This window comes from Macaca nemestrina, chromosome 8, assembly GCF_043159975.1.
Source record: "Macaca nemestrina isolate mMacNem1 chromosome 8, mMacNem.hap1, whole genome shotgun sequence".
In the NCBI taxonomy this organism is placed as follows: Eukaryota; Metazoa; Chordata; class Mammalia; order Primates; family Cercopithecidae; genus Macaca; species Macaca nemestrina.
The window spans coordinates 61,680,140-61,694,620 of record NC_092132.1 but is presented as its reverse complement, the minus strand read 5'-3'; positions in this window follow the sequence as shown (position 1 = coordinate 61,694,620).

Sequence of the window (14,481 nt, the reverse complement as noted above, 5' to 3'; positions counted from 1 at the left end):
ACCTTATGAATCAAGGAGGAATTGTGGTCAATCATCTATTGCATAATGTGTAGCATGTATAAATGGACATGAACCGATCAGCAGCAATAACATAGCCAAGAACACAGTGCACACTATCAACATCTGCTTCCCTTGGTAAAAGGGTCTGCAGAAAGAGTAATATGACTGAACAATTCAACTTGGAGAAAAGTAAGATAATCCTACAGAAGGTAACACAATATCAATTGTAATGGTAAGTTTTATGTGTCAACCAGGCTAGACAGTTATATTCAAATATTTGCCCAAACACGAGTCTAGATGTTACTGCAAAGGTACTTTTAGATGAGATTAACATTTAGGTCAGTACACTTTGAGTAAAGCAGATTACCCTCCATAATGTGGATAGTCCCTATCAAATCAGTCAAAGGTCTTAATAGAACAAATACTGACACGCTCCTGTGGAAGAGACAATTCTGTTTTAAATTACCCTTGAACTTCAGCTACAACACCAGCCAGGCTCTACAACTGTATAAGTCAATTCCTTAAAGCAAATCTACCACTTTACACATAGATAGATAGTTGACAGAAGACAATAGACAGATGGATAGATGGATGGATAGATAGATGATAGATAGATAAATAGATAGATAGATAGATAGATAGATAGATAGATAGATAGATAATCTTTTACAAACACATATCCACATCCTATTACGTTGGTTCTGTTCCTTTGAAGAACTCTAATACACTACATATTCATAAAAGCAGAAAGAAAAGAAATTGATGAAAATGGATAATGTCCTTCTACTTATCCTCTCCTACTCCAATTAAAATTTTTGAAAATTCATGTAATTTATAGAAATTGTCTAGAAATTAGTGTTGCATTCGCTTACTAATAGCATAGTGGCTTATCAAAAATGTTTACAGAATAAAACAAATCTTCCACTCCTTTCTATTATTATAATTGTGAGATCAAAAACATGTATATAACATCAATAAGAAGAGGGATTATGGGCCGGGCGCAGTGGCTCACGCCTGCAATGCCAGCACTTTGGGAGCCCGAGGTGAGCGGATCACGAGGTCAGGAGATTGAGACCATCCTGGCTAACATGGTGAAATCCCGTCTCTACTAAAAATACAAAAAAAAATTAGCCAGGCATGGTGATGCGCACCTGTAGTCCCAGCTACTCCGGAGGCTGAAGCAGGAGAATGGCATGAACCCGGGAGGTGGAGCTTGCAGTGAGCCAAGATCACGCCGCTGCACTCCAGCCTGGGCAACAAAGCGAGATTCCGTCTCAAAACAAAAACAAAAGAAAAACAAAAACAAAACAGAGGGATTATGTTTGTGACCATCACTCTTGATACGAGGAGGGCAGAGTCTTCCTTACAGAGTTATAGCATGTTCTAGTTGTGCTTGGAAAGAAATATGATCTGCTTTTGTCTATGCAGCAAGGGGTGATATAAGGTTTTTACGTATGCTGCCTCTATTTTGTGTAGATAGAATGGGATTCCCAGTGAGATATTTTACAATTTTGCTAGATAGTGACTATACTGACCAGCTGAGAACAAGTGACATTAAGTACCTCACACTGTAGTTTCATATAATCCCTCGCTGTTTTTGCCAGCCAGCTCCCTGTGGTCCTCCCTTGTCCCTTTCTACCAGGCTTCCACCATCCTGTAAGTAAATGACAGAGACAAATAATTTAATGAAAACTACTTTTGCATATAACATTTTTTTCTAGAGAAATTAGATGCTAAGATGCATAAGACAAATATATCCATTATTTAAAAGTAATAATTTATTGGGAAGACAGGATCTATACAATAAATTACCATACAAGGGGAGGCATGAGCTAACAGTACAAGAGGTACATAGACAAAACTGAAGATTTCTTAGGCATTCAAGATCTAAGAAAAAAGTTTCCGGTAGCTAGGTTTATTAAAATTTTAAGAAAAACAGTTGTAGGTAAAGTTGCTTACTTCTATTTAAATCAAACAAAGGTAATTGCTTCAATGTTTTTGAATGACATGAAATAATTCCCTGAATTTCAGCAACTTTTATACCCCTTGAAATTCTCACATGTCAATTGCTCTATTACAGAACTAGGATATGAGTTATTTGAAGACTACACTAGGTTTTGTTGTCTTTCTATATAGAGAGCAAAGTACAGCATCTGTAACTTTGCTATGTTATGAAACCATTCCTTTCTTTTATCAAAAGTTTAAATAACTGATTTTCATAATAGAAAAACCTTTTTAAAAAATGTCTTTATGAGAAATATTCATTAAAATAAAAAGAAGAGGTAAGTTAGCGTAGTTATCTCACTCTTCTCAAACAGGAAATCATAGTAGAGGATTGTCCTTGCAATTACACAGGACAAAGTCTCTTCTCTCCTTTCAGACATAAGAAGTTGGAAGCATTTATTGCAGAAATGTGTGATGAATCTTAATATTATGGCACCAAGAATCTTTAGGTAATATTGAAAAAATCTTACTTTATTGAAGACTGATAAGAATGAAGAGAAATTATGATTTCAAGGAATCTTTAGAAATGTAGAAGTTACTCATTTTTAATTTTTTGGTGACCCAGTGTTCATTTCCTTCCTTGATTTGATCTCTACAGTTAACCAGGATAAATTAACCAGTGCAATCAAAAGATGAGTAATTCTTAGCCATTTTTTGATTACTATGAGGATGGGTTGTATAGAATTCGCCTGTACTTTAAGGGTATTTTGTTTTTCAATATTCAGTTGAAAGTTAGCTGTTCATCTACAGTATGACATAAATGCTTTCCTTCAATAATTCATTCAATAACAAACACATTTTGAGTGCCAATTAAAGAAGAAAGGAGATTGCAAAGAAAAAATAGAAATATCAACTTTAAAATAATGTAAGTATACTACTTGTGTGCATAGCCTTATTTAACACTAAGATATATTTGCTATAGTTAAAATTTTACATATAATTTAAAAATACTTATTAAAATGATAAAAAGCAAGATAAATATTTTAAAAATATTATTTATTTGAACTAATGAAGCTTAATTTTAAACAAATGGATTTTCTGGAAAATTTCTGTACACACAAATTCTCTAAGTAAATGTTATTGCCTAGTCAACAAATTTGTGTGTGTCTATGTGTGTGTGTGTGTGTGTGTGTGTGTGTATGAATTGATAATAGAAACAAGGGTTTCTAGCAAGAACTTCATATCAAGAATTTTCCTACATATTTATTATCCAAAATATCATATAGGGGTGTGTGTGTGTGTGTGTGTGTGTATAATATATTTAAAGAAAAGCTTAAGACTTCTTTAAAAGCTTTACTTGAAATAGTTTTAAAATTAAATATGTCAGTAAAATATCTAGTTCCAGCGACATTAATTTCATGGTGAAAATTATGAAAGCTTGGTTTGTTGTCTTGTTAAATTTTAGACTGATTTGCTGTTATCACCCTAAAACAATCATAGAATTATTTTTACCTGAGAGTTCCCAGTGATACAAAGAAAATATTAAAACATGTTATCAATGTGGAAATTAATATTGAGAAATTATACACTGTTGAAAGCCATGTTAACAACATCAAGAAGTAATATCAAAGCACAGCATGTTAGTGCACTATTAAATTTATGATAAACTTAGAGGTAATGGGCCTTTTATATATAAGAATATATCATCTTAAATATTAATATATTGTAAAAAGTAATTTACAAATGTAAAATATAAATTCATAACATCCAAAAGCACTCTAATGTAACATTTCATAAATGTGTATTTCTAAGCTTGAAAATTACTACTTTTTTAAGTGTTTTTTTTAATTATTATTATACTTTAAGTTCTAGGGTACATGTACACAACGTGCAGGTTTGTTACATATGCATACTTGTGCCATGTTGGTGTGCTGCACCCATTAACTCGTCAGCACCCATGAACTCGTCATTTACACCAGGTATAACTCCCAATGCCATCCCTCCCCCCTGCCCCCTCCCCATAATAGGCCCCAGTGTGTGATGTTCCCTTCCCAAGTCTCATTGTTCAATTCCCACCTATGAGTGAGAATATGCGGTGTTTGGTTTTCTGTAATTGTGATAGTTTGCTGAGAATGATGGTTTCCAGCTGCATCCATGTCCCTACAAACGACACGAACTCATCCTTTCTTATGGTTGCATAGTATTCCATGGTGTATATGTGCCACATTTTCTTAATCCAGTCTGTTACTGATGGACATTTGGGTTGATTCCAAGTCTTTGCTATTGTGAATAGTGCCACAATAAACACATGTGTGCATGTGTCTTTATAGTGGCATGATTTATAATCCTTTGGGCATATCCCCAGTAAAGGGATGGCTGGGTCATATGGTAATTCTAGTTCTAGATCCTTGAGGAATCACCATACTGTTTTCACAATGGTTGAACTAGTTTACAATCCCACCAATAGTGTAAAAGTGTTCCTATTTCTCCACATCCTCTCCAGCACCTGTTGTTTCCTGACTTTTTAATGATTGTCATTCCAACTGGTGTGAGATGGTATCTCATTATGGTTTTCATTTGCATTTCTCTGATGGCCAGTGATGATGAGCATTTTTTCATGTGTCTGTTGGCTGTATGAATGTCTTCTTTTGAGAAGTGTCTGTTCATATCCTTTGCCCACTTTTTGATGGGGTTGTTTGTTTTTTCCTGTAAATTTGTTTGAGCTCTTTGTAGGTTCTGGATATAAGCCCTTTGTCAGATGAGTGGATTGCAAAAATTTTCTCCCATTCTGTAGGTTGCCTGTTCACTCTGATGGTAGTTTCTTTTGCTGTGCAGAAGCTCTTTAGTTTAATTAGATCCCATTTGTCAATTTTGGCTTTTGTTGCCATTGCTTTTAGTGTTTTAGACATGAAGCCCGTGCCCATGCTTATGTCCTGAATGGCATTACCTAGGTTTTCTTCCAGGATTTTTATGGTATTAGGTCTAATATTTAAGTCTTTAATCCATCTTGAATTAATTTTCGTATAAGGAGTAAGGAAAGGATCCAGTTTCAGCTTTCTACTTATGGCTAGCCAATGTTCCCAGCACCATTTATTAAATAGGGAATCCTTCCCCCATTTCTTGTTTTTCTCAGGTTTGCCAAAGATCAGATGGCTATAAATGTATGGCATTATTTCTGAGGACTCTGTTGTGTTCCATTGGTCTATATCTCTGTTTTGGTACCAGTACCATGCTGTTTTGGTTACTGTAGCCTTGTCATATAGTTTGAAGTCAGGTAGCATGATCCCTCCAGCTTTGTTCTTTTGACTTAGGATTGTCTTGGCAATGAGGGCTCTTTTTTGGTTCCATATGAACTTTAAAGCAGCTTTTCCCAATTCTATGAAGAAACTCATTGGTAGCTTGATGGGGATGGCATTGAATCTATAAATTACCTTGGGTAGTATGGTCATTTTCACAATATTGATTCTTCCTATCCATGAGCATGGTATGTTATTCCATTTGTTTGTGTCCTCTTTTATTTCACTAAGCAGTGGTTTGTAGTTCTCCTTGAAGAGATCTTTTACATCCCTTGTAAGTTGGATTCCGAGGTATTTTATTCTCTTTGAAGCAATTGTGAATGGGAGTTCATTCATGATTTGGCTCTCTGTTTGTCTGTTACTGGTGTATAATAATGCTTGTGATTTTTGCACATTGATTTTGTATCCTGAGACTTTGCTGAAGTTGCTTATCAGCTTAAGGAGATTTTGGGCTGAGACAATGGGGTTTTCTAAATATACAATCATGTCATCTGCAAACAGGGACAATTTGACTTATTTTCCTAACTGAATACCCTCGATTTCTTTCCCTTGCCTGATTTCCCTAGCCAGAACTTGCAACACTATGTTGAATAGGAGTGGTGAGAGAGGGCATCCCTGTCTTGTGCCAATTTGCAAATGGAATGCTTCCAGTTTTTGCCTATTCAGTATGATATTGGCTGTGGGTTTGTCATAAATAACTCTTATTATTTTGAGATATGTTCCATCAATACCGAATTTATTGAGAGTTTTTAGCATGAAGGGCTGTTGAATTGTGTCAAAGGCCTTTTCTGCATCTATTGAGATCATCATGTGATTTTTGTCTTTGGTTCTGTTTATATGCTGGATTACATGTACTGATTTGCGTATGTTGAACCAGCCTTGCATCCCAGTGATGAAGCCCACTTGATCATGGTGGATAAGCTTTTTGATGTGCTGCTGGATTTGGTTTGCCCGCATTTTATTGAGGATTTTTGCATCAATGTTCATCAGGGATATTGGTCTAAAATTAGCTTTTTGTGTGTGTGTCTCTGCCAGGCTTTGGTATCAGGATGATATTGGCCTCATAAAATGAGCTAGGGAGGATTCCCTCTTTTTCTATTGATTGGATTAGTTTCAGAAAGAATGGTACCAGATCCTCCTTGTACTTCTAGTAGAATTCAGCTGTGAATCTGTCTGGCCCTGGACTTTTTTGGTTGGTAGGCTATTAATTATTGCCTCAATTTCAGAGCCTGCTATTGGTCTATTCAGGGATTCAACTTCTTCCTGATTTAGTACTGGGAGAGTGTAAGTGTCCAGGAAATTATCCATTTCTTCTAGGTTTTCTAGTTTATTTGCGTAGAGGTGTTTATAGTATTCTCTGATGGTAGTTTGTATTTCTGTGTGGTCAGTGGTGATATCCACTTTATCATTTTTTATTGCATCTATTTGACTCTTCTCTCTTTTCTTCTTTATTAGTCTTACTAGTGGTCTGTCAATTTTGTTGATCTTTTCAAAAAACCAACTCCTGGATTCAGTGATTTTTTGGAGTCTCTATCTCCTTCAGTTCTGCTCTGATCTTAGTTATTTCTTGCCTTCTGCTAGCTTTTGAATGTGTTTGCTCTTGCTTCTCTAGTTCTTTTAATTGTGATGTTAGGGTGTCAATTTTAGATCTTTCCAGCTTTCCCTTGTGGGCATTTAGTGCTATAAATTTCCCTCTACACACTGCTTTAAATGTGTCCCAGAGATTCTGGTATGTTGTATCTTTGTTCTCATTGGTTTCAAAGAACATCTTTATTCTGCCTTCATTTCGTTATGTACCCAGTAGTCATTCAGGAGCAGGTTGTTCAGTTTCCATGTAGTTGAGCGGTTTTGATTGAGTTTCTTAGTCCTGAGTTCTAGTTTGATTGCACTGTGGTCTGAGAGACAATTTGTTATAATTTCTGTTCTTGTACATTTGCTGAGGAGTGCTTTACTTCCAATTACGTGGTGGATTTTGGAGTAAGTACGATGTGGTGCTGAGAAGAATGTATATTCTGTTGATTTGGGGTGGAGAGTTCTGTGGATGTCTATTAGGTCTGCTTGCTGCAGAGATGAGTTCAATTCCTGGATATCCTTGTTAACTTTCTATCTCATTGATCTGCCTAATATTGACAGTGGGGTGTTAAAGTCTTCCATTATTATTGTGTGGGAGTCTAAGTCTCTTTGTAAGTCTCTAAGGACTTGCTTTATGAATCTGGGTGCTCCTGTATTGGGTGCATATATATTTAGGATAGTTAGCTCTTCCTGTTGAATTGATCCCTTTATCATTATGTAATGGTCTTCTTTGTCTCTTTTGACCTTTGATGGTTTAAAGTCTGTTTTATCAGAGACTAGTATTGCAACTCCTGCTTTTTTTTGTTCTCCATTTGCCTGGTAGATCTTCCTCCATCCCTTTATTTTGAGCCTATGTATGTCTCTGTATGTGAGATGGGTCTCCTGAATACAGCAAACTGATGGGTCTTGACTCTTTATCCAGTTTGCCAGTCTGTGTCTTTTAATTGGATCATTTAGTCCATTTACACTTAAGGTTAATATTGTTATGTGTGAACTTGATCCTGCCTTTATGATATTAGCTGGTTATTTTGCTCATTAGTTGATGCAGTTTCTTCCTAGCCCCGATGGTCTTTACCTTTTGGCATGTTTTTGCAATGGCTGGTACCGGTTGTTCCTTTCCATGTTTAGTGCTTCCTTCAGGGTCTCTTGTAAGGCAGACCTGGTGGTGACAAAATCTCTAAGCATTTGCTTGTCTGTAAAGGATTTTATATCTCCTTCACTTATGAAACTTAGTTTGGCGGGATATGAAATTCTGGGTTGAAAATTCTTTTCTTTAAGAATGTTGAATATTGGCCCCCACTCTCTTCTAGCTTGTAGAGTTTCTGCTGAGAGATCTGCTGTTAGTCTGATGGCCTTCCCTTTGTGGGTAACCCGACCTTTCTCTCTGGCTGCCCTTAAGATTTTTTCCTTCATTTCAACTTTGGTGAATCTGGCGATTATGTGTCTTGGAGTTGTTCTTCTCAAGGAATATCTTTGTGGCATTCTCTATATTTCCTGAATTTGAATGTTAGCCTGCCCTACTAGGTTGGGGAAGTTCTCCTGGATGATATCCTGAAGAGTGTTTTCCAACTTGGTTCCATTTTCCCCTTCACCTTCAGGCACCCCAATCAGACGTAGATTTGGTTTTTTTACATAATCCCACACTTCTTGCAGGCTTTGTTCATTTCTTTTTCTTCTTTTTTCTTTAGATTTCTCTTCTCGCTTCATTTCATTCATTTGATCCTCAATCACTGATACTCTTTTCCAGTTGATCGAATCAGTTACTGAAGCGTGTGCATTTGTCATGTATTTCTCGTGTAATGGTTTTTATCTCTGTCAGTTCATTTATGGCCTTCTCTGCATTGATTATTCTAGTTATCCATTCTCCCATTCTTTTTTCAAGATTTTTAGTTTCTTTGCGCTGGGTACATAATTCCTCCTTTAGTTCTGAGAATTTTGATGGACTGAAGGAAATTATTATTTTAATGTGTAGTAGTAAAATAGACAATAAACAAGAAATTATATTGGAGTATAAAAAGGCAGAAAATACAAAGTGAAGGTGGGGAGAATAATAAGATGAAAGGAAATAAAGAATAACACTACAGAGAACAAAACAACTAATAAATTGCTTTGATGTGGTTAATTTTCAATTCAGATTTGGGACTACTAATTATTATTATTATTATTTTTTTGAGGATGAATAGGTGTAGGAAAATCTTGAAAGAGAATCTACTACGTTTCTTCTTGGCTAATTTAAACTGAAAATAATGGTAGGATACAGTGAGAAAACTAACAAACACATGTTTAGAATACTTATTCAATTATAAAAAAATTATATTATCCTTATAGAATAAAATTAATTATTCATCAGAGTGAATGAGAACAATAATATAATCTAGAAACTTAAGCATAGCTATCTCAAACTGGTCAACTTTCTTTCAAAAATCTAATTAATAGTAACTCATCCAGACTTCTGAAAATATATGTTTAACAATGAAATCTGATCACTGTTAAGTCAAAGTTACGTTTTCTATTACATTTACATCCTATGTAAGTTTGAAAGTTACTGATAGTTTTCAAATGCATGCATTCAGTGCCTCTTTACACATGGTACTCTGTGTAGCACACACAAAAGTGATGTAGCAATACCAGTACTCACCTTGTGACTAAAGCAGGCAGCATTCATTATTTTTCTCACTCACCATGATATTTGTACACCAATTCTGTACTCAGGGTACAATCAACACATAAAAAAAATAATTAAAAAAAAGAACTGCAATAAAAACATTGAAGCTGGAAGGAAAGTACATCACAAACAGATGACAAATGTCAGATTTCATTGTCTTGGTACTCTGTTTTGATGTTGTTAGTAGAAAAGTCTATGAATTATTTTAATGATCCAACCAACTATTAACTACTAATGTCTGAGATGTTTGCCTTTGGAACTTCTTGTTACCTCTTTGCAGTTTGGCTTGTTTGAGTTGTGGATGCCAAAGAAACTCCATCTTGAATGTTAATCTGCCATGTTAGCTTCTGATTAACTCTAGTTCCAGGAAAGCCTCTAAGATTTCCCATTTGTCTATTGTTCCTTGTGTAAGAGCAGGTACTTAGTGCACTTAGGTTCAATTAATCCTGCACTTAGGTCAAATAACCTTGGTGTTATCATACTTCAATTGTCCTACACATCCCTTCTGAGCCACCCCTTCCTTATGCTACATAAGCCCAGGGCCAGGGCATAATGGCACAGGGATCCACCATCTTGTCTTGCCACCACCCAAGACACAGCTAGGTCTTCTGTTCTTAAGTCCCTATTAGATGTTTTTTTTCTAAGAGACTGGATTTGTCAGCCTTTTTCTTTGGCCTCTTTCTCAGCTTCTTTGGACTTTAGGGTAGGCTTGCATAGACCTGCCCACCATGAAACAGAGTTAAAATAGGAATGTCAATATCTACCTTATGCAGCTTTCCAGAATACAAAATTACATGGTACATTTTAAGTAGCTAGTAAAAATCTAACAAATATTGAAACCTCCATATTAAATTTCCTTTCCTTAACCTTTCTATGCCAGCTGAAGAAGTTTATGCTACCTCTTTTTGTCTCAAATACATATTTTACATTTCATAGAGACCTGTCTGTTTCCTAACTAGGGTGTTCTGGATCTGGAGTGACAAACGTTAAATACTTTAAATAATATGTTTACTGCCTAGCCCTGGAGTTCAATACCATATGAGAGGAGATTTGGTTCACTTTGTCTCAACATCTGATAATCTTTTCTTACATCATATTTTGTACTTTTATTTTTACACGAGGAATGCATCATGTGCACATAATTCACAGAAGTGAGCCTAAAACTCATAATGTTAGATGCTTGTAAACATTTCTCAGTGGCGTTATGAGATAATGACATTGACAAATCTACCGTTATAGTGGCAGTTTCCAGAAAAATTCAAGTTAGCCACAGGAATCTGTCAAATAAGGTTTCTATTACTTCTTCCAGGTTGCTGTTCCTGTTTTATTTGCTATGCTATTCTACATAAAGATAGTTTGGTCAGATTTTTATAAACTTTCTTAAGCCTAACATTTTTACTAAATGTTAAATGAATGGAAATAAGTATATATTTGATGTCTTGAAAATATGGCTACCGTCTATCAATTAGGATAACCAGAAGCTGAGAACAGTCAGATCCATGAATATCATTTAAATTTTAACTAATATTTATAAATAAGAAATCATATACCTAAAAGTACTCAAGATTTTAGTGGTCTTATTTCACATAGGTTTAGATAAAAGTGATGCTTATTGAAATATCCTTTGTTTAGTACTGAAAACTAACTGAAGTTTTGTTCATATGACTTACATCACCAAAATTGGCATGTTAACCTCAGAAATAAATGAGATGTTGCTAAGTTTACATGTTTGGTTTGGTGGATACAATTCACATTCACTAAAATGAGATGCTGTTAGTAGATAATACAAAATCATTGTTCGCCAGAGGGCCAAGTTTATTTCTTCCAAAACAAGGCACACTCCACCTTCAGAATTTGTTTAGGAGCCCTTTCTGTGATAATTCTTCCTGACTTCTGGTATTCCAATTCTGACCCCAAAATTCTCTTGTTTTAATTTCCTTTTGGCTGAATATATTGATATGTTTATTATCTATTCAAAAGTGCCTGATTTTATGGCAGTCTACATTTTTAAAAAAAAACTGCTTTGCTCTGTCTCAACCATAAATTGGCAAGCTCCTGGAAGAATATTTCTCTGCCTAAAGATGAGGGTATTGATATTAGGGAAGTTGAGTGAGGGTCCCAAATGCTATCAGAGTCTGAGGATCAAGAGGCCAGTAAACAAGCATATTGTAAAAATGTCTATATAAGGAGCACTTTTGATCTTCGATTCATATGTTTTCTAAGGTTATCTCTTCTTCATCTTCTAGGGGAAATCTCTGGCTCAAAGGTGGTAGGTGTGTGATGTGGGGATGAAAAGAAGCGAGTCCTAAGACAGGAAAACTGAAAGTTAAGTAAAAGGCTCTTTTCTCAACTGTGAAACTGCAGGTACTCTCTGCTGAGCTCCAGAATATAAACATCTGGTCTGCTAATCTACAGGCAACAGACAGGATGATCTACCATGAAGTAAGTGAGGATCCCAGAATTACAGCCTAAACATTCTGATATGGGAGGTTCTCTAGTGAAAAATCTTAAAGCTACATGTTCATCCTATACAAGCTTACCAGGGACAAGCTCCATCCATGCACACATTGCTTTCCACTGCCTCACTTGTGAATATGAGTGAAGAAAGATTTCCATATTCATAGGGAAGTTTGCAACACAAGGTGTAGAAACCCAAACAAACATTTTTACAAAAGGAATGTTAAAGGATAGAGATAGACATGCATTATTTCACTAACAGAGGTTTCAAAAAGAGCAAACAAAACATTTTGATAGGAAGGATATTACCTTATTAACTTCTTTTTCCTAAAGTAAAAGGTTATAAGGTTATAAGTTTTGAAGAGAGACAGTAAAGGAGAAGCAAACAATTTTTGTTTTGTTAAATTTTAGAACATGGAAGATGAAATATTATTTAAAAATTTTCTAAAGCAGAAAAAATTTGCTGAAATTTGAGAATTAAAAGAATATCTGAGATCACAGTAACAACACTGGAAGACAAGAAATAGGAAAAAAAAAATGCCTTGTAAGGTAAAATAGCTCCTGAACTAGACTTCTAATCCAGGCAACTGGCATTCAAGTATAAGGGTAGAAGAGATATATTTTAGACATGAAAAGATCAAAAAATAAATGTAGCTCTCATTACTCATTTCTCAGAAAGTTTCTGGGTATGTATTTCAACAAAACAAATAAATAAATGAAGAAAAATTTAATCAGATATTGGAAAAAGATGATACCCAACATCTGAAAGAGGTGAAGGTAATTCCAAGGATGACAACTAGATAACAAATCTACAGAGCAATCTGAGAGGGCTCCAGGATTCCAGGAAAGCCTGGGGAAAAAAGAAATGCAACAAATAGGTTATTTGATCAATATAGTCTTATGAAGAACTGTATCACCCAAGCATTTTACATCATGTATAAATTGTGAGATGGCTGTGTCAAAGATTGCAAAAAAGCAAGTTTTTTAAAAATGGGTCAATTATTGCCCCAGGGAAAAACAAAATATATACCAAAAATAGAATGGGCCAATGGTATGCAATCTAGAACATCATTTGGTAATATCTTACAATAAAACCCAGCCAAAAAAGTCAAAACACTGACTTTACCAAAAATAGAAGAGAACAAACTATGCATCCAAAATGTTTAGCAACCTATGCATCCAAAATGGTTAAATATCTAAAATCTATTAGGAACTTAAACAATTCAACAATTAAAAAAAAATTAAAAATAGGCAAAAGACATGAACACTTTTTAGAAGATATACAGGCAGCCAACAAACATATGAAATGATGTTCAATATCACTAATCATTAGAGAGATGCAAATCAAAATCACAATGGGATACCATCTCACACTAGTCAGAATGGCTGTTATTAAAAAGCCATTATATATATATATATATGTTGGTGAGGCTGCAGAGAAAAGGGGGCACTTATACTCTGTTAATAGGAATGTGAATCAGTTCAGCCACTGTGAAAAGCAGTTCAGAGATTTCTCAAAGATCTTAAAATAGAAAAACCATTTGACCCAGCAATCTCACTACTGGTTATATACCCAAAGGAAAATAAATCATTTTACAAAAAAGACACATGCACTCCTGTGTTCATTGCAGCACTGTTCACAGTGGAAAAGACATGGAATCAACCTAGATGATCATCAACAGTGGACTACATAAAGAAGATGTAGTGCATGTACACCATGAAATACTACAGAGTCATAAAACAGAATCACATCATGTCCTTTGCAGCAACATAGATGTAGCTGGAGGCTATCATCCTAAGCAAACTAATACAAGAACAGAAAACCAACTACTACATGTTCTTACTTATAAGCGGGAGCTAAACCTGGAGGGCACATGGACACAAGGAGCAAAATCATAGATACTGGGGTCTACTTTAGGGTGAAGGGTGAGAGGAAGGTGAGGGTCGAAAAGTTACCTATCAGGTCCTATGCTCACTACCTGGGTGAAAAAAGTATTTGTTTACTAAACTCCTGCAACATGCAATTTACTCATAAAACAAACCTGCCCATGTACCCTACAAATCTTGAAATAAAGGTTGGAAAGAAAACAAAAAACACAGTGTTATTTATTCAAATTTGTAGTATAGCAATTTGGGGACTATGGACTGGGAGTGTAGTGGTGGTCAGATAGTTCTCTGATGATATGTAAAATGCTGAGACAAGACATAGCAAAATGCTAATATTAGAAATATGAAAGAAAATACACTGGATATCTTTAGAAGACATTCAAGTAGTCTGTTCTGAACAGAAAAATTGGTAAATCTATGCGGTATATTGCTGACCAGGAATTGGTGGGTTTGTGAAAGGAAATTCCTGGTGAGCTATTAAAACTTCACCATGACAACGCTAATTGATAAGTTACCTTTACAGGTGCAGTTACCCCCGCCTGCCAGACACAAATGCATATCAGATTGTTCTCCTACCCCATTCTGTATTTATTATCTTATGTAAAATGCAGATTCCTGCCGGGCGCGGTGGCTCATGCCTGTAATCCCAGCACTTTGGGA